Source organism: Rutidosis leptorrhynchoides, chromosome 8 (assembly GCF_046630445.1).
Source record: "Rutidosis leptorrhynchoides isolate AG116_Rl617_1_P2 chromosome 8, CSIRO_AGI_Rlap_v1, whole genome shotgun sequence".
NCBI lineage: Eukaryota > Viridiplantae > Streptophyta > Magnoliopsida > Asterales > Asteraceae > Rutidosis > Rutidosis leptorrhynchoides.
Window position 1 is genome coordinate 314408754 of NC_092340.1, and position 23959 is coordinate 314432712.

Consider the following 23959-nt stretch of genomic DNA (forward strand, 5'->3'; position numbering starts at 1 on the left):
TGATAATAAAAAATATAGCGTTTTCACACGACCATTACATAATGGTTTACAATAATATTACACAACAATATATGTCTTCGAATGCAATTTTCAAACAATATTAAACAAGCATGGACTCCAAATCTTGTCCTTAATTTAGTATGCAACAGCGGAAGCTCTTAACAATTACCTGAGAATAAACATGCTTAAAACGTCAACAAAAATGTTGGTGAGTTATAGGTTTAACCAATATATTTATCAATCGTAATAATAGACCACAAGATTTCATATTTTCATTTTTCATAAATATCATCTCATACATAGAGATAAAAATTATTCATATGGTGAACACCTGGTAACCAACATTAACAAGATGCATATAAGAATATCCCCATCATTCCGGGACATCCATCGAACATGATATAAAAACTCGAAGTACTAAAGCATCCGGTACTTTGGATGGGGTTTGTTAGGCCCAATAGATCTATCTTTAAGATTCGCGTCAATTAGGGGTGCACTAATTCTCAAAATTAGTGATGTTCCCTAATTCTTAGGCTACCAAGCAAAAAGGGGCATATTCGGCTTCGATCATTCACCCATATAATGTAGTTTTGATTTCTTGTGTCTATTTCGTAAAGCATTTATAAAACTGCATGTATTCTCATCCCAAAAATATTAAATTTTTTAAAAGTGGGACTATAACTCACTTTCACAGATTTTCACTTCGTCGGAAAATAAGACTTGGCCACGGGTCGATTCACGAACCTATAACAAATATGTACATATATATCTAAGTATGTTCAAAATATATTTACAACATTTTCATTACATTTTAATGATTTGAGTTTGTTAAGTCAGCAGTCCTTGTTAGTAACCTACAACTAGTTGTCCACAGTTAGATGTACAGAAATAAAGTAATATATAATATCTCGGATCAATCCACGACCCAGTGTCTACAAGTCTCAGACTTAGGGATGGCGCCCGCGGGTAACGGGCACGGGTTCTATGTACCCGCGACCCGCCCGTCGGGTTGTTTTTTTGCTTGTTGAGATCCGTTACCCGCCCGCGGGTAAAAAAACTCCACCCATGCCCGTGACCCGCGGATACCCATGACCTGCGGGTAAACCCGCGGGTAATAATAATATACAACTTCGTTAAAATTCTTTTAGAAAAGTTAGACAATTTTATTAAATATGAATTATATGTACAAGCTACATGTGTAAAATGGCGTGAAAATTAAGTTTTTTTAATTGTGTGTAATATTATATTTTTAATTATTATTGCATTACAAGTAAAAATCACTTTTCAATTTGATAATTGTATGTATAAACTCGCGGGTAAATTAATAAAAGTCTCATGAATTAGCGGTTCGGGTTTTACCCGCGACAGGTAGTATGTACCCGCGACCCGCCCGCGACTCGTCTGAAGCGACCCGTCCTAATCCATCCGGACAAAGTCCATATCGATTATAAACGATTCACAACTGTTGATTACATCGCGAGATACTTGACCTCTATATGATATATTTTACAAACATTGCATTCGTTTTTGAAAAGACAATCTTTCATTACATTGAAAGTTGACGGCATGCATACCATTTCATAATATATCTAACTATAATTAACTTAATAATAATCTTGATGAACTCGACGACTTGAATGCAATGTCTTTAGAAATATGTCATGAATGACTCCAAGTAATATCTTTAAAATGAGCAAATGCACAGTGGAAGATTTCTTTCATACCTGAGAATAAACATGCTTTCAAGTGTCAACCAAAAGGTTGGTGAGTTCATTAGTTTAACATAAATAATCATTTCATAATTTTAATAGACCACAAGATTTCATATTTCCATTTCTCGTAAACATACGTCCCATGCATAGAGACAAAAATATCATTCATATGGATTGAACACCTGGTAACCGACATTAACAAGATGCATATAAGAATATCCCCATCATTCCGGGATCCTCTTTCGGACATGATATAAATTTCGAAGTACTAAAGCATCCGGTACTTTGGATGGGGCTTGTTGGGCCCGATAGATCTATCTTTAGGATTCGCGTCAATTAGGGTGTCTGTTCCCTAATTCTTAGATTACCAGACTATAAAAAAGGGCATATTCGATTTCGATCATTCAACCATATAATGTAGTTTCAATTACTTGTGTCTATTTCGTAAAACAGTTATAAAAATAGCGCATGTATTCTCAGTCCCAAAATATATATTGCAAAAGCATTTAAAAAGGGAATAATGAAACTCACAGTGATATATTTTGTAGTAAAAATACATATGACGACATGGAACAATGCAGGGTTGGCCTCAGATTCACGAACCTATATTAATTTCATTTCTATCAAAACATATAATGGAAAAAATCATAATTTTATTTGTTAATATGTATTATTTATATATATTGTATAGTTATATAAGATTTATACTAGTTTTCTTTTTAAGAAAAAATATACTTTATGTTATATCTTAAATTATATGTTATATACTTATTTTGAATATGTATTTAAAGTGATAAATATAGTTATATTAATATCTATATATAATTGGGATTATATATATAGATATAAAGTACCAAATTTGTTGTATGTGAGTTTTATATAAGTGTTGTTATTAATAATAATGACACTAACAATAATAATATAGTTTTAGTGGTAACAAAATATTAATCATACTAATAATACTTATTGGTACTACTTAGTAACAAAACAATAATTGTATTGATCATAGTATTTATTTTTTTTTATATATATAATAGTGATAATATATATATTAGTTGTTAATATTAATAATTAATAATAATAATACTAACAATAACAATATTCCTAATTATAATTACACTAATGAATATATTAAAAATACTTGATAATGTTAATAAGTGGTAACTTTTAGGAATACACCTATATTAGTAATAAAATTTATAATTATGATACTTGTGATGATAACAATATTTTATATTATCATCTATGATAATAACAATAATAATTATGATTAATAACAATAATAATAAAAATAAAGAAAGATAGACTACCTCAAGATGTTTTATAAAAATAACAGCCCATGTAGCCCAGGTAGAGACTCGAACTCGCGACCATTAGCTCACACACCAACACCCATGACCACGGCTCCATATCTGATTTTCTGTTTTAAAACCCATTTACATTCTGTTAAACCCTCTTCTGTTCTATATTCTTCTTCTTCAACATCAAATTCAATTAACTACACCAGGGATCAATTCAGACCAGTATCATTATACATAATTAGTTTTAGAACTCAGAAACTATTATAGATTAATTAAATTAATTAAAACAACAAAAACATTTAGAGAAAAAGCTGTTAACAGAAAAAAAAAATGAATACGTTTTAACTCAAAATCCAATTCAAACTTAGAGGTTGTTATAGACCCCGATTACAACATGAAAAATGTTTCAAATGATTCGTAGAAGCTTTATGAATAATCACTTAATCCAAAAACAACAAACTGAGATTGAATTTCCTTAAGAACAGATGGTTTGACTTTTGAAACTAAAGTTTGACTTTCAAAATTCAAGTTCGATAGGAAAAATTGAAGGCTGAAAACTTACAAGGAGTTTAAATGGGCGCTTCCTAACACATCTGCGTTAATAGAATTTGAAATTTGATTTAAAATCGATCTTTTTGTAAAATGGAATAAGAACAGAGGCCGTCGGTCTCTTTCTCTATTTCTTTTCTGTTTTTATTTTGGAATTGCAGCGAAAGAAATCGATATATATAAATTGTATTCATATAATTGAGTTTGTACAATTGATTTGATCAATTTTGTTGGGTTTTGGTAAATTTTCTTTGACTTGTTCCAATTAAGCAGACAGAAAAACAAAATAAGAGAAAAGAGTAAAAAAACGTTCGTGATGGGTATCTGCTTTGGATCCTTTATCTGTTTAATTTCTAACAATTTAATTTTAACTGAGTTCCTAGCAGTAAATTAATTTATACGCATTTTTTTCTTATTTTTATATATTTTATTTATAAAATTTTTATTTATTAATTGTGTTAAATAATAATAATACAATTAATAATATTATAATTAATAAAAAAAATACTAATATGAATAATAGAAATAATAATAATATTAATTATCAAAATGATGCTATTAATAAGAAGGATATCAATTCTAATGATATTTATTACTAATATTAATATAATTAACAAGAATAATGATATTTATTAGTAATAACGATGTTAATAATATTAATAATAATAATAACATTAATGATAATAATCAATTGTACCATTTTTATAATAATAGTAAGAATGATGATATTAATGATAATGTATTAGTAATGTTAAATAATAACTCAATTAATAATTTAAATATAGCAAGTTACATACTTTCATTTTTATATAACAATATTAATAAAACTGATATTACATTTATATTTTAATGAAAGTAATAATAAAAATATTAATCTAATAACTATATTTTACTTGTAATTACATATATTAATATTACAATTTATTAGTTATATATTATTATATAATATAAAATAACATACATTTAATATTTAATATTTATATATTTAAATATATTACAATATACATATAATCATCATTTATATATATATATATATATATATATATATATATATATATATATATATATATATATATATATTCATTTTAATAATGTTATAATTATTCTGTATATTATTTTACATTTTTAATTTCAATTGATTATTATGAAATTTAGTCTTCCACTAACTTTTGTCTAATTCTAGTTATTTGACACTTTGTTCTCATATGTAGATCACTTTACCAATTATTCCGAATACTGTTAAAAAAACGATTTCTCAAATCGAGGTGGACCTCATAACAGAGACTCGTAAACGTAATTCAATGTATCTGGTAATTCAATCATATAATATTATCTTTTAATTCCGTCAATAACTATATCGAACAAATATGGAAACAAACACGTTTATATAAAGTATTATACATCCAATACCTTAATGTTTTCAATTACAAAGTATATATTATATATACATATCTATATACACATAAATGTTCGTGAATCGTCAGGCATGGTCAAAGGGTAATTGATTACATGAATATAGTTTTCAAAACTTTCGAGACTCAACATTACATATTTTGCTTATCGTGTCGAAATCATATAAGATTAAGTTTAAATTTGGTCGGAAATTCCCGAGTCATCACAGTACCTACCGTTAAAGAAATTTCGTCCCGAAATTTGAGTGAGGTGGTCATGACTAACAATAAAAATGTTTTCCTGACGAATATGAGTTGATAATTAGAGGTTTATCATCATTGAATAATAATGATAAAATAATTCGATTATTCGAAGAGTACGAATGAAGCTATCACCAAAGAGTGAAATAGGAAAGTAAAGATTCATCTTAACTTTTGACAGAGTCAGAGTTGAATTTAGAAAATAAGGTGCGTCTTAAATTTTGACGTTGTCTTAGTTGAATTCCGAAATTCAAGTGATTTAAAGAAAATCTTTGAAATCTAAAAGATTTGATTCTTTGGCGAGTAAGGAAATTGAAGATCTCTATAATTAAATACGATGATCTGCCTCGATTACTCTGTCTGATATTTCCATTATAAATTAAACTCCTCCGTTCCATTATTCTCACCATTCCTATACTTTCTTTCTTAGTTCATACATCCAAAAGATTGTGAAAATACTTAGTCCAGTTCTAATCCTTGATATTTTCCTAATTATCATTTTTATCATCCTTCTATTCAATCTTCCACCAGAAAGATTTGGTTACTCCTACTATTGCCTTGGGATGATACTATTCTTAATTCTACCGTGTCTTTATATTGCTATTCGTATTAATATTCATGGTTTGTAACCTCCGTGTTGTTATTGGGCTTTATATTTTCTCTTATATTTTGGAGCTTTGTCCTTTCGTTTCTTCTTCTTGCGATTAAACACCGCTTGTAATGGTTCAGAACTCGCAGATATAAACTTTGGAATGAACATTGTTAATGTTCTATGAAGGAAATCGAAATGGCACGATTTGATTTGTCAAATTATCAGAATTCAAGGAAAGATAGGACTATCAAGAAAAATATTTTCTTGATATGTTTATAGATTAGACAGAACGTAAGAGTCGTGTAACATGGCACATGATGACGTTATGATCTGTGAATCATCACGTACCATTTAGAAACTCAGCATGACTTACTGTAATATAATCACGTTGATCAAGTGTCATTATATTATGCTAACTCATGCATCAGTTCCCAACATTACTTCAATAACATTCATATTTTAAGCTCGAAAGTTTACAGAATATAGAAACTAACAGTTTCTATATGATGTAACACTGATAGCACGAAGAGATTAATGATATTAGATAAGAATAGTTATGAAATATCTTCAGAAATATGGAGGATATTTATAATGAAAGATACAATGATATCTTGGAATTTCTAATATCGAAGGATGGTAGAAACTATTGTCTGCAACGGATTAGAGTAAGGAGCAAGATATTCACTAAAGACTTTAGCAGACATTGAATCATTTGGATTCTTTGAAGTCAAACTTATTCTTTGTGATCTGTCCACGGCTTTCTTCATAGTTTCGCATAATCTGCTTTTCGGTACTAAATTTTCTATTGAATGTTTCCAATATAATGATACACAGGAAGCACGAAGAGGTATATAATCTCGGACGAGAATATTTATGAAAATATCCTCAGAAATATCGAAGATATTGATGATGATATTTTAGAATTTCTAAGTTCGATGGTTGATGGAGAAAAATTTTCCGCAAGATTTTAACATGACTTCGGAGCAAGTTATTCTCTAAAGATTTCAACGGATCCAGAATTACCTGAATCCTTTGAATATAGGGTTTGGTCCTTGTATTTGTCCTTGGTCTCCTTCATGGGTAGCTCAATCTGGTTTTTTTTTTATACCCAATTTTCTATCGAGCGTTCCTAACACTCCTTTCTTTATCACCAAACTTTTGGCTGTTGAGGTCGTTTACAGTTTTTGTTGCTTCATTCAACTTTTCAAAATTCAGAGCATTTATTCGCAGACTGGGTGCTTTTTCAAAATTTCAGAATGGAATGTCATAGTTCTAAGAGATAATTGTTATATGGATACATATAACTATTGATGTAGAAACGTTGCGAGACTTACAATACAGATTTGCTGATTTCCGGTAATTGGTATGGCAATTCTTATTACAAGATGCGGATGAGTACATGATGAGACTTCAATAGATAATTATAGTGATTTGTCGGAGAGATTTAAGCCAAGGAGCAACGAGGTTGCTGGTACGTCTACTGATAATATGGTGGGATATAAAAGGTTCTCCGGTAACAATAAAAGAGCACGTATATATATCGAGTTTATAATAAGGTTAATCCAACTGAAAAGTCGAAGTCGACTTGTTGGAGCTGTGACAAAATTTGCTAATTTGAAGAGAGATTGTAAAGTTACTTTCGGTAATAACAACGTCAAGGAGTTAGCACAGATACGTGTTAAACGTTTACTCAGGTTCTGAGTGTTTTCAGGTGCATAACTATATGCATCAATCTTTCTTCTTCCATAGATGGAGTGCGGTTGGTTCATCCTATCGATTGAAGTGTTTTCAAGAATTATGAAAGGTTTGAATCACAGATTGTAATTGTCAAGATACAAATGAGGTTTAAGATGATATTAAGTGGCAAACTTGAAGAATTGTTTAGTTTCATATATTATAATCAATATTTTAATTCATTTTAATTGTCCAATCTTATTAGTCCACTGTCGATAGTCCACAGTTGACAGTCCAATAATTCATATAAAGTTTAATATATAATATTCGAATTAATTAATACGTATCGTGATCCGTGTACATGTCTCAGACTCGATCACAACCCAAAGTATATATATTATTATAGAATCAACATCAACCATGTATAGAGAACTCGATCATTACTGCATATAGAGTGTCTATGGTGATTCCAAATAATATATATAGATGTTTCGATATGATATGTCAAAACCTTGTATACGTGTCCCGATATTTAAAGTGCGTAAAATAAATAACAGAAATTAAATAACGATAAATAAAGTGCGTAACGTAAGTAACAGAAATTACATGACGATAAATAAAATTGCGAGAATTAAAATTGCGATAATTAAATTGCGATAAATAAATTGCGATAAATAAAATGTAATCAGTTAGCTAGGATCAGTTAGCTGGAACAGTTAGCGTGGATTCTTAACAAAATTTTTGTAGTTAATTTGTTTGTTTTTATCAAATTTTTATTTCGTCAAATGTTTTCTTCATTATGCCACTTGTTGGATTCTGATAGGTCAAAATCCAAATATGAAATTGAATTTGAATGAAAATAGTTATTCTTTGGTGAACGGATACGTATATCGGTGGTTGTAAATAGGATAGTAAATGATCGTTGAATCAAATTCGAAGAATGTACAGTGTAACTGATTAATGTGAAATTTAAATATTCCTCGAGTATTACCTACCCGTTAAAATATTTTCATCATTAACAGTTTGTACGAAAGAATTTTTAATTACAATTTTTATGAAAATATATATACATATATATTTTCTTCAGATGTAATCATGGATTTAATGAGTCAATATGATATTAAACTCATTTGATTTACCGTTAGAACAAGAATATATAATCTCTAAAATATTAAAGATTACATAATCGCCATGTTGAACGAAGATAAATGATGTAAAACGATTCGTAGAACGATGATTATACTCGAGGTACAGAATGAGATGTTAAGGCGTGTGTTGTTGTGTTTGTGTTGTTGCTGGTGGTACAGTTGCTGTCGGTGCTACAAGTGTTGTTGGTGCTGAGGTTGATGATGATGTTGGTGATACTGTTGGTGCCGGTGATGTTGTTGAAGCTGGTACATTTTGCACCATATTTTCCAAATTGATTACTCGAGCGCGATGTTCGTTGACTTCTTCTATTATTCCAGGATGATTGTCGGTCGGAACGAGCGAATGAATAAGATTTAGAATTTTGGATATCATATAGTCGTTGCGTGGTATCCAGGAAATGAGAGTGAAGATAATGTTTCGAATGGGTTCGCCGGTGAGTGTTTCAGGTTCACCGCCAAGAGGTAAATTCGGTTGGTGGAAGGGATCGCCTTTTTCACGTCTCCATTGATTAAGTCGACCACGAACCCATCAGATAAATTGGGGATGACTGATTGGTTGATTCATTCTGTTGACGCTGATAGGTGAAACTCCATATCGGAATAGCTGTCGGAATCCGAGGAATTCGAACTGGTTGAGGGATTCATCTCGTATGATCAGATGAAGGACTTTCGATAAGAATTAGATTATAGGATGTAGATTAGTACCCTGCAATACATAATTTACATATGCATATATAATACTAAAATCCCATAAGTTACGGAGGAATCTACGGAAGTTGTCAGGCAAAGTCTACAGTAACAGATATGCTAAGATATGAATTAGCAGATACGCTAAGATACGAATTTTGTCTATACACTATTCATGCAATCATTGCAGTAAGATGTGTCTAGACTAAAAATGATAAGCAGGTAATTTCCTAAGGGTAATAAGTAGATGATTTTAGACACGAATGATAAGCAAAACTTTTGACATGCAGACACGGTCGAAGTCCAGACTCACTAAGACATCTAAACAACTATCAGTTAGACACACTAATGCAAGACCTGGTTCGCTAAGACCACCGCTCTGATACCAACTGAAGTGACCCGTCCTAATCCATCGGGACGAAGTCCATATCGATTATAAACGATTCACAACAGTTGATTACATCGCGAGATACTTGACCTCTATATGATATATTTTACAAACATTGCATTCGTTTTTGAAAAGACAATCTTTCATTACATTGAAAGTTGACGGCATGCATACCATTTCATAATATATCTAACTATAATTAACTTAATAATAATCTTGATGAACTCGACGACTTGAATGCAACGTCTTTAGAAATATGTCATGAATGACTCCAAGTAATATCTTTAAAATGAGAAAATGCACAGCGGAAGATTTCTTTCATACCTGAGAATAAACATGCTTTCAAGTGTCAACCAAAAGGTTGGTGAGTTCATTAGTTTAACATAAATAATCATTTCATAATTTTAATAGACCACAAGATTTCATATTTCCATTTCACGTAAACATACGTCCCATGCATAGAGACAAAAATATCATTCATATGGATTGAACACCTGGTAACCGACATTAACAAGATGCATATAAGAATATCCCCATCATTCCGGGATCCTCCTTCGGACATGATATAAATTTCGAAGTACTAAAGCATCCGGTACTTTGGATGGGGCTTGTTGGGCCCGATAGATCTATCTTTAGGATTCGCGTCAATTAGGGTGTATGTTCCCTAATTCTTAGATTACCATACTATAAAAAAGGGCATATTCGATTTTGATCATTCAACCATATAATGTAGTTTCAATTACTTGTGTCTATTTCGTAAAACAGTTATAAAAATAGCGCATGTATTCTCAGTCCCAAAATATATATTGCAAAAGCATTTAAAAAGGGAATAATGAAACTCACAGTGATATATTTTGTAGTGAAAATACATATGACGACATGGAACAATGCAGGGTTGGCCTCAGATTCACGAACCTATATTAATTTCATTTCTATCAAAACATATAATGGAAAAAATCATAATTTTATTTATTAATATGTATTATTTATATATATTGTATAGTTATATAAGATTTATACTAGTTTTCTTTTTAAGAAAAAATATACTTTATGTTATATCTTAAATTATATGTTATATACTTATTTTGTATATGTATTTAAAGTGATAAATATAGTTATATTAATATCTATATATAATTGGGATTATATATATAGATATAAAGTACCAAATTTGTTGTATGTAAGTTTTATATAAGTGTTGTTATTAATAATAATGACACTAACAATAATAATATAGTTTTAGTGGTAACAAAATATTAATCATACTAATAATACTTATTGGTACTACTTAATAACAAAACAATAATTTTATTGATCATAGTATTTATTTATTTATTTTTTTATATAATAGTGATAATACATATATTAGTTGTTAATATTAATAATTAATAATAATAATACTAACAATAACAATATTCCTAATTATAATTATACTAATGAATATATTAAAAATACTTGATAATGTTAATAAGTGGTAACTTTTAGGAATACACCTATATTAGTAATAAAATTTATAATTATGATACCTGTGATGATAACAATATTTTATATTATCATCTATGATAATAACAATAATAATTATGATTAATAACAATAATAATAAAAATAAAGAAAGATAGACTACCTCAAGATGTTTTATAAAAATAACAGCCCAGGTAGCCCAGGTAGAGACTCGAACTCGCGACCATTAGCTCACACACCAACACCCATGACCACGGCTCCATATCTGATTTTCTGTTTTAAAACCCATTTACATTCTGTTAAACCCTCTTCTGTTCTATATTCTTCTTCTTCAACATCAAATTCAATTAACTAAACCAGGGATCAATTCAGACCAGTATCATTATACATAATTAGTTTTAGAACTCAGAAACTATTATAGATTAATTAAATTAATTAAAACAACAAAAACATTTACAGAAAAAGCTGTTAACAGGAAAAAAAAATGAATACGTTTTAACTCAAAATCCAATTCAAACTTAGAGGTTGTTATAGACCCCGATTACAACATGAAAAATGTTTTAAATGATTCGTAGAAACTTTATGAATAATCACTTAATCCAAAAACAACAAACTGAGATTGAATTTCCTTAAGAACAGATGGTTTGACTTTTGAAACTAAAGTTTGACTTTCAAAATTCAAGTTCGATAGGAAAAATTGAAGGCTGAAAACTTACAAGGAGTTTAAATGGATGCTTCCTAACACATCTGCATTAATAGAATTTGAAATTTGATTTAAAATCGATCTTTTTGTAAAATGGAATAAGAACAGAGGCCGTCGGTCTCTTTCTCTATTTCTTTTCTGTTTTTATTTTGGAATTGCAGCGAAAGAAATCGATATATATAAATTGTATTCATATAATTGAGTTAGTACAATTGATTTGATCAATTTTGTTGGGTTTTGGTAAATTTTCTTTGACTTGTTCCAATTAAGCAGACAGAGAAACAAAATAAGAGAAAAGAGTAAAAAAAACGATCGTGATGGGTATCTGCTTTGGATCCTTTATCTATTTAATTTCTAACAATTTAATTTTAACTGAGTTCCTAGCAGTAAATTAATTTATACGCGTTTTTTTCTTATTTTTATATATTTTATTTATAAAATTTTTATTTATTAATTGTGTTAAATAATAATAATACAATCAATAATATTATAATTAATAAAAAAATACTAATATGAATAATAGAAATAATAATAATATTAATTATCAAAATGATGCTATTAGTAAGAAGGATATCAATTCTAATGATATTTATTACTAATAGTAATATAATTAACAAGAATAATGATATTTATTAGTAATAACAATGTTAATAATATTAATAATAATAATAATAATAATAACATTAATGATAATAATCAATTGTACCAATTTTATAATAATAGTAAGAATGATGATAGTAATGATAATGTATTAGTAATGTTAAATAATAACTCAATTAATAATTTAAATATAGCAAGTTACATACTTTCATTTTTATATAACAATATTAATAATACTAATATTACATTTATATTTTAATGAAAGTAATAATAAAAATATTAATCTAATAACTATATTTTACTTGTAATTAAATATATTAATATTACAATTTATTAGTTATATATTATTATATAATATAAAATAACATACATTTAATATTTATATATTTAAATATATTACAATATACATATAATCATCATTTATATATAGATCATATTCATATATATATATATATATATATATATATATATATATATATATATATATATATATATATATATATATATATATATATATATATATATATTCATTTTAATAATGTTATAATTATTCTGTATATTATTTTACATTTTTAATTTCAATTGATTATTATGAAATTTAGTCTTCCACTAACTTTTGTCTAATTCTAGTTATTTGACACTTTGTTCTCATATATAGATCACTTTACCAATTATTCCGAATACTGTTAAAAAAACGATTTCTCAAATCGAGGTGGATCTCATAACAGAGACTCGTAAACATAATTCAATGTATCTGGTAATTCAATCATATAATATTATCTTTTAATTCCGTCAATAACTATATCGAACAAATATCGAAACAAACACGTTTATGTAAAGTATTATACATCCAATACCTTAACGTTTTCAATTACAAAGTATATATTATATATACATATCTATATACACATAAATGTTCATGAATGGTCAGGCATGGTCAAAGGGTAATTGATTACATGAATATAGTTTTCAAAACTTTCGAGACTCAACATTACATATTTTGTTTATCGTGTCGAAATCATATAAGATTAAGTTTAAATTTGGTCAGAAATTCCCGGGTCATCACATCGTCGGCGGGTATAATTTTTTACCCGTACCCGTGCCCGCGGGTAGGATTTAATGATTTTACCCGCCCATCACGGATCGGGTACCCGCGGGTAACGGGTTTTTTCTCGCCCATTGCCATCCCTACTCAGACTCGATCACAACTTAAAGTATATATATAATATTTTGGAATCAACCTCAACCCTGTATAGCTAACTCCAACATTACTGCATATAGAGTGTTTATGGTTGTTCCGAAATATATATATAGATGGGTCGATATGATATGTCAAAACATTGTATTCGTGTCTATGGTATCCCAAGATTACATAATATATGTTAGAATACATGTATAATACAATATAAGTTAGTTAAGTTATGATTTGTATAAATTTGTTACAATTTTCACGTAGCTATAACAAGCAAAATTATCCAATCTTGTTTTACCCATAACTTCTTCGTTTTAAATCCGTTTTGAGTGATTCAAGTTTCTATGGTTTCATATTGAACTTAAGTTTATGAATCTAAACAGAAAAAGTATATGTTTATAGTCAAAAATACAGGTTACAAGTTATTTTTGTAAAGGTAGTCATTTCAGTCGAAAGAACGACGTCTAGATGACCATTTTGGAAAACATTCTTCTACTTTGAGTTTAACCATGATTTTTGGATATAGTTTCATGTTCATAAGAAAAATCATTTTCCATAAGTATAGCTTTTAAATCAAAGTTTATCATAGTTTTTAATTATCCAAACCAAAACAGCCCCCGGTTTTACTACGACGGCGTATATCTGATTTTACGGTGTTCTTCGCGTTTCCAAGTTATAAATCATTAAGTTAGCATATCATATAGATATAGAACATGTGTCTAATTGATTTTAAAAGTTAAGTTAGAAGGATTAACTTTGTTTGCGAACAAGTTTAGAATATACTAAACTATGTTCTAATGATTACAAGTTTAAATCTTCGAAAGATAGTTATATATATATATATATATATATATATATATATATGAATCGAATGATGTTATGAACATCATTACTACCTCAAGTTTAGTAGGTAAACATACTGGAAGTGACAAGAAATGATCTAGCTTCAAAGGACCTTGGATGGCTTGAAATTTCTTGAAGTAGGATCATGACACAAAAACAAGTTCAAGTAAGATTTTTACTTGAATTAAGATAGTTTATAGTTATAGAAATCGAATCAAAGTTTGAATATGAATATTACCTTGAATAAGAAAGATAACCTACTGTAAATAACAAAGGTTTCTTGATCTTAGATGATTACTTGGAATGGATTAGAAAGCTTGGAAGTAAACTAGTAAACTTGAAAGGATTTTTGAAGTGTTCTTGAAGTTTTCTTCCTATGATGATTATAGCTTGATTCTTGAAGTAATTTTTGATGAAGATGATGATTAGTTTACTGGAAAAATCCGTTCATAAGTGTGTGTAGGTGTTGAGAGAGAGTTAGAAAGAGAATTGGAAGTAAAATAGATTGATTGGTGAGTGGTGAATGATGAGTGGTGAGTGGGGTTAAAAGGAGTTCTAGTTAGTTGACTAGTTCATGGTAGAAGTTAAATTTGATTAGTCATGCATGACATAATCAAGAGTGAAATCACATGCTAGTTCCTATTGGTATATACTCATAGTAAGTATGTCTAGAAGCTGTATATAATACGGATACGAATACTGAATGACTACGAGTAGAATTGTTGATGAAAATGAATGGAAATGTAATTGTAAGAATTTTTGCTAAGTGGAATTACTTTGATATGTGTCTTGAAGTCTTTCAAAAGTGTACTAATACATCTTAATACACTACAAGTATATTCATTTTAACTGAGTCGTTAAGTCATCGTTAGTCGTTACATGTAAGTGTTGTTTTTGAAAGCTTTAAGTTAATGATCTCATTTAATGTTATTGAAAGCTTTAAATCAAATTTTAACACATTTTTAATAAAGCGATATTAACCCAAACACAAAAATTTCTGAGCTAACCTGGCAGCTCGATCCCAGCCAGGGGCTCTACCCCTTGGACCCCGCCAGGGGTTGCCACCCCCGAACCCCGTCATAATCAAGATAAGTTCAAACAAGTGTGCACTCCACACTTTTCCAAACTTGTTCGATATTTATCAAGGTTATTTTGGTTAACAAATTAATCCCATTACACTTAAATTATATTGGTGACACAAATCACCAACAATGAATATATCATAATATGATATATATGTATTTAGTAAGGCGTTGCTATAACGATAATCGTTATATATATCGTTTCGAGTTTCATAATTCAATAGTCTCATTTTATGTATATAACTCATTGTTAATATACCTAGTGAGATACTTACTTTTCATAATATCATGTTAGCTATATACATATCCATATATATATCATCATATAGTTTTTACAAGTTTTAACGTTCGTGAATCGCCGGTCAACTTGGGTGGTTAATTGTCTACATGAAACCAATTTCAATTAATCAAGTCTTAACAAGTTTGATTGCTTAACATGTTAAAAATACTTAATCATGTAAATATCAATTTTATTTAATATATATAAACATGAAAAAGTTTGATCACTACACTTTCCATCTCGAGTTTAATGGGAAAGGAATGGAGAACATGATTGACCAGTTTTGCAATTGGTAATTTGGTGATGTTTGTCATGCGGAAAAAGAAAAGCAGTAGACCACATGTAAAAGAAGTCATAAAGCAGTAGAATAAAGAAACAAAGAAATAGGGAAAAGTATTTGGAGGAGTCGAATATATATATATATATATATATATATATATATATATATATATATATATATATAAGTCCAAGCGTGTGTGTGAGTATGTATATATATAATTAAATGGTTTTTTTAACAATCGTCGATGTACAGATCATGAGTAGCCACCGGTGTATAATTTTCATATATCAGCTCTACTTTCTATCATCTATCAAACAAATCATGATCAAACATAGCAACATTTGACTTTTCATCGACTTATTCGTCCACATCATTGTCCAAATCCAAGTCGTTCAATTCCAAGTCGTTCAATTCCAGCCTTTCACGACGTTTAAGGACATTACGCCACTCTCGACTATTGAATCTAGATTTAACCACTTTTGCCCTTAATAAAAGGTCACAAAAACACAATTTCTGTGTATTTTGTGGGTTTCAAACTAGTATTGAGCCTCATAGAGCCTTTAAATAAAGGTCATTTCACCCACTGTAACAATCCTTAATCACAAAAACACAATTTCTGTGTATTTTGGACACGTGTATATATAGTAGGGACGACTATATCGAGTTTGGTGTTGTGGCGTCAGAAGGTAGTAGTGGGGATGAGTTGAAGAAAGGGCTTCATTGCTAGTGAATACAATTTAAAAAAAAAAAAAAAAAAAGTTAGAACGAAGCATTTCACTGGAGACTCTTCCATTGAAATGCCACTCGGAACGCTGACTCTGTCGACGAAACGCCACTCAAAAAGTTGTCTAGTAGTGATGGAACATCGTTCGACCTTGTGGTGGTGGCTAAAAGTTTGTTTCGCCTACGAATGTGTTTCACCTAAAGTTTGTCATTAATCAATCACTTTTTTAGAACGACAACTTAGACACACAACACCTATTAATTCACCTATATACCTAGTTGCGTACAACGGAGCTTGAACCCCTTACTCCATCCGTCCCAAAAAAATAGTCATGTTTGACTATTTGTTGGATTTAAGATATAGTAATAAATTGTCTAATTTACCCTTTATTTAATGTGCTTATAAAAAGTAACTAATAAATTAATTGATATATTTAAAGTTAAATTTCTAAAATTAAAAGAGATATAACTAGAACTTTTAATGATATTTAATGGTTATATAGAGAAGTGACAATAATTTTGAGACAAACAAAAATAAAAAGGTAAACAATTTTTTTGGGACGGAAGGAGTAGTTTGAAACGCTCCTCCTATACCGCTAGACTATTTAAAAGGGTTAAAAAGAACTCTCAATTATTATTATTATTATTAAAGGCTATAAATGAAAAGTGAAAAAGGTTTGAAGAATATATGAGCCCATTTAGTAGTAGAGATAAAATATACGCGTAGAATATATAAAATCGGAAGATTTTACATGACAGCCCAAAAGCGTAATAATAGAAGTCGCTGCCGATCAGGTAGTCGTTGAAGCAAGAAGCAGCTTAGGACTTAGGAGTAACTTTAATGGGCTCAAACAAGTTTGGGCCAGAATACATAACACTTGTACAACTCAACTTGGCCCGTAAATATTTTGCTGTCTACTTCGTTTATTCGCATACAATTACATAGGCCCAAATAATAAAATAATGAAATACTCCGTATATGTTTATGTTTTACAATCAAAGGATTTCAAATACTCGTTTTACATTAACAAATAATGAATTATGAAAAGAGGAGTCAAATAAATATGTTTGGTGCTTTGCTAGCTAGATCATGTGTAAAGCATTCGAGCAGTACAAGTATTCATACCATCAACATAAACTGATTCTATTAAAGAAGTGGTTATTAAACGACAATCATATCATATCTAGAGAATGAATATTTGTTAGTGTCACTAAATACCGTTATATATTTAGACTATATTCGGTAGTTTATATTTGTATAGCGTATATGGATATTTATGGAATATATATTGTATTGTAGAATTATCCCACAAATAATGGGATAGTTGTTAGGATATAGGCTTGGAGAATAAGTCATGTATGATAGTATATAACTCAATTGAAATCAATGAGAATGATCAACGAGTTATCAAACTTTCATGGTAATCAGAGCCAAATTAATTTGTGTGATTTTCTTTCCTCAAATTTGTCCTGCTTTACCTCATCTTCTCCAAGACATCACAACCCTAGCAGGGGTCGCTGCCTCAATTCTCAGATCTCAAACTTGTTTTCTCTTAAAGGTTAATCAATATTACTCTCCTTACCTACTTTGATCTAAAAAAAAAAAAAAAAAACATCTAGACGTGTTCATTTTTTGATCTCGTATCTCTTATCCTTCTAGTGGCTTTTGAATTTCTAGCCACGTGACTTCTTCAAGATAGAGTTAATATTAATATATCAATATATATTATTAATCTCCACTCATAAAAACCAATTTATCAATAATTGGTTACTGAACTCAGTAGGCGACACATATTGTTTTTTTTCCCTCATCGATATATATATTTTTCAATGAGTAATATGGACCACTATAGGAGGCAATACACCGGAAATAACTATAACAGTTCCTATTTTGAACCTCCTAATTCAGCCGCTGTGTAACATCCCAGGTAACACGTTCCCCGTAGCATGATATTGTACGCTTTGCCCGTAGGCGCATGGATTTTTCTTGGCGACCAAAGACGACGAACACTTTCCCAGGAGGTCACCCATCCTGGTAGTGCACTCATCCGAGCACGCTTAACTGCAGAGTTCTCATGAGATCTGCTGCGTTTGTGGTCTCAAAACGCGTCATGCTAGGAAAGGTCTCCACACCCTTATAAGGCATGCTTCGTTCCCCTCTCCAACCGATGTGGGACTGATGTAACACGGATGTTACAATCCTCCCCCCTAATGGGACACAGCGTCCTCGCTGTGCACGTTTGGTCCGGGGCCTGGCTCTGATACCATCTGTAACATCCCAGGTAACACGTTCCCCGTAGCATGATATTGTCCGCTTTGCCCGTAGGCGCACGGATTTTTCTTGGCGACCAAAGACGACGAACACTTTCCCAGGAGGTCACCCGTCCTGGTAGTGCACTCATCCGAGCACGCTTAACTGCAGAGTTCTCATGAGATCTGCTGCGCTTGTGGTCCCAAAACGCGTCATGCTAGGAAAGGTCTCCACACCCTTATAAGGCATGCTTCGTTCCCCTCTCCAACCGATGTGGGACTGATGTAACACGGATGTTACAATTATCTTCATCTATAAATTCTTCCCAGTCATCTTCGACTCCCCCATCTCCACCTACTCGCACTATACACACTCGAAGTATGTCGGGCATCGTCAAACCCAAAATTCCCTTTAACCTTTCGGCTACCACCACTCTTTCTCCTATTCCATCTAATCCACATGATGCTCTAGCCGACCCTAACTGGAAACAGGCCATGGCCGACGAATATAAGGCTCTAATGGATAATAATACATGGGTTCTCGTTCCTCGTTTACCTAACATGCAAGTTATACGATCTATGTGGATTTACCGACACAAAATGAAATCTGATGGATCTTTTGAACGTTACAAAGCACGGTTAGTCGGTGACGGACGTTCACAACAATTAGGCATTGATTGTCACGAGACGTTTAGTCCGGTTGTAAAACCGGCAACTATTCGTATGGTTCTAAGTATTGCGGTATCTAAGTCTTGGCAAATACATCAACTTGACGTTAAAAACGCTTTCTTACATGGTAATTTAAATGAAACCGTTTACATGCATCAACCTATGGGTTTTCGTGACACTAATTATCCGGACCATGTGTGCCTCTTAAAACGTTCACTTTATGGTTTGAAACAAGCACCGCGTGCTTGGTATCAAAGATTTGCGAAATTTGCATCTACTATTGGGTTTGTACATAGCAAATGCGACCATTCACTTTTTATTTATCATCACGGTCACGAGATCGCCTATCTTCTTTTATATGTTGATGATATAGTTCTTGCCATTTCTAATGATTCGTTGCGCAAACGACTAATTCTTCTATTGTCACATGAGTTTTCTATGAAAGACTTAGGTCCCTTATATTCTTTTTTGGGAATCTCGGTTACACGTTCATCCCAAGGTATATTTCTGAACCAACATGCTTATACGAAAGAAATAATTGCACGCGCAGGTTTAAAGGAGTGCAATTCTGTTGCCACTCATGTCGATACGAATGGGAAAGTAAGCTCGCATTCTGGTCAGCAATATTCGAACCCAACTAAATACCACAGTTTAGCAGGTGCCTTACAATACTTAACGTTTACACGCCCGGATATATCTTATGCTGTACAACAGGTGTGTTTGCATATGCATGATCCTAAGGATATTCACATGTTGGCTCTTAAGCGCATCTTGCGCTACTTGCAAGGTACCCCATCTCTTGGATTACATATTCACAAGTCCAGGTCTACGGATTTAGTTGCTTTCACGGATGCGGATTGGGGTGGTTGCCCCGACACTAGACGATTAACTTCAGGTTATTGTGTATATTTTGGTGATAATTTAATCTCTTGGTCCTCTAAGCGACAAGCTACCGTATTCAGGTCTAGTGCGGAAGCAGAATATAGAGGAGTGGCAAATGTTGTAGCCGAATCATGTTGGCTCCGCAATCTTCTTCTTGAGTTACGTTGTCCAATTTCTAAAGCTACTTTGGTGTTTTGTGATAATATTAGCGCTATATATCTATCCGGGAATCCCGTTCAACACCAACGCGCAAAACACATTGAACTTGACATTCATTTTGTGAGAGAGAAAGTAGCCAAGGGTCAAGTTCGTATCCTTCATGTACCAACCCGTTATCAAATCACAGATATATTCACGAAAGGCTTGCCTCGCATTTTGTTTGAAGAATTTAGATCCAGTCTTGGCATTAGTTCTCCTAAAGCTTCGACTGAGGGGGAGTAATAACCGTTATATATTTAGACTATATTCGGTAGTTTATATTTGTATAGCGTATATGGATATTTATGGAATATATATTGTATTGTAGAATTATCCCACAAATAATGGGATAGTTGTTAGGATATAGGCTTGGAGAATAAGTCATGTATGATAGTATATAACTCAATTGAAATCAATGAGAATGATCAACGAGTTATCAAACTTTCAGTCACTAATATATATCTCAATGTAAATGTTAAAAGATGTGAATTACCACCGGAAGTAACCCTCCGTTTACTAAGGATCGATGACCACTGGAAGTTACCCTTCAAACTTGTTCAATCTCACTAGGATTAGTAGAAACTTACGTGCCGTGACACTTGACGCCATTTGGGGATGATTGAATATTGATTATTGGACATATAATAAAGTTTGGGCTCATGAACAACACTAACCCTTTTGTAGAGTTGGCCTGATGCCGGGTGAAGTGGGCGACCACTTCATGCGTTAAAAGTCTTGGGGCGTTAAAGTCTTGTCAAATCAAAAGTTCATTTACCTAGCCGTATCAAGCTTACTCTTTCAACAATTAAGTTGAGGGTTAAGTCCTGAGATAGAAAATTTGTATATTCGTGGTAGTGCGTGCGTGAGTTGCATTTTTAAAAGAAAAATGTCTTGGGCATCATTATTTCAATTCTTGCTACGTTATAGAAAAGGGTGTTCAATATTAGAGTTTAAACTATTTAATTTGAAATTCGGAAAAAATAAAAACCAAAACAAATTTGAATTCGGGTTTTGATTATATTACCAAATCTGAATTTAATTTTCGATTAGAATTTCGATTTTACTTTTTTAAATTTGATTAAAAGGTAAAATTCAAAACCGAATTCAACTAATAAAAAATAAGAATGATAATATGCGTAGACAACAAATGAATTTCATAGCAAAAACGGAGACTGTGGCAGATTGCAGGTGCGTCAGAAGTTGTCACTCTTGTAATTTTGGAACTCGTTTACTTTACGGTTATTTCTATCCCTTACCTATCTTTCATAATGTCTTTCATTATTACTATGCTAGATGATATTATTTCCATGATTAGCGAGTAGTAATCTTTATTGTATGTTATGATGTAGTAGTTACATTGAAGAAATACAATTGTGAACTGCGATGCCGTCGTAATGTATTCCGATTATGTTTTAAACTCTCGCTTTTTCAACTAATAGAACGTGGTTATCAACTCTGTTATTGTGATGTCGCGAACCTCGATTCAGAGTATATTATCTGTATCAAAACTTTGATTAAGAAAACTATATCCGATACATAGTGCATTGGAAGGATGCACATTGGTTGTAGTACTTCCACCCACACTATGGACTCTGTCAGATGAAGCTTTTATAGTGGAACATCTGCAAAAGAATCTGGAGTATAAAGTTGGCCTGTGAGCTATGCGGTGTAGTCACCAGCATAATTAGGATTGTAAGAGCGTGCCGAAGCACAACAGTTGTTGTAAGTCGCAACACTGCTATGCATAACTCCGGAAACGATCTCCAAAACAAATGTAGTACATTATGCCATAACATGGCCTAAGCATTACACTAAGCTTAGGGTTTCTTTACTCAAATCAAGGAATTGTTTGTTTAAATCATAATGAAATGAAAACGTTAGGATAATCGGACGTGTTCATGAAGGTTGGTACCCAACTTGAACATGGTGTCTTATGGTTACAAGGAAGTGTTGGAGATATGGAGAACTTTAAACAATTAGAGGAAAGATTCAAGGAAACTCACACGAAGCTTCCACGAAGTTGTTAGGAAACTCACGTGTAGCTTCCACGAAATTGTGATAAAATTCACATGTAGCTTCCACAAAGCTGTCAGGAAACTCACATGTAGCCTCCATGAAGCTGTCAGGAAACTCACATGAAGCTTCAAGGAATTATTTTTAGCTTACTCCTTAAACCATTCTATAAATAGACCCTCTTGTAACTCATTGTAAACACACCACAAATATTCAGTAAATACATTCTCTAGTTGGTTCGTGGACTAAAGCAATCACAACGATTGCATATAACAACGTTATCTCTTGTGTCGATTTACATTTCTTGCATTTATAATCTTTCGTTCATTAAGTGGGTTCGTAATCTTGTAGAATTACCATCGGTGAGTGATCTTGTTGAATCACTTGCGTTATTTTGGGTCCTAATATCCTTACAACTGGTATCAGAGCACAAGGTTTCGTTAAGGGAACGATGGCGGAAGACGGAAAGTTTAGAATCGACCTATTCGATGCGAGAGACTTTGGCTTTTGGAAGATGCAAATTGAAGATTACTTGTATCAAAAGAAGCTACATCAACCTCTGTTAGAGACCAAGTCCGAAAGCATGAGCGATGCCGATTGGACGCTTTTGGATCGTCAAGCTTTGGGTGCGATTCGTATTTCACCTGCTAAGAACGTTGCATACAACGTTGTGAATGAGAAGACGACGTTTGCTTGCTTGAAAGCACTCTCTAACATGTATGAGAAACCTACCGCTTCTAATAAGGTTTTTCTCATGCGACAATTGTTCAATACGAAGATGAAGGAAGGTACGAGTGCAACGGATCATATCAACGAGTTCAACAACATCATATCGAGGTTAGCATCGGTAGATATTGTGTTTGATGATGAGTTAAAGTCACTAATCTTGCTTTCATCATTACCGGAAAGTTGGTCGGGTACGATTACCGCAGTTAGTAGCTATACGGGAACTACTAAGCTAGCGTTTGAAGCAATAAGGGATTTGATTCTTGGTGAAGATACTCCTAGGAGAAACTCGGGGGAATCGACATCTGGTTCTTTGTTAAGTACCGATAACCGTGGTAGGAAATTTGATCACGG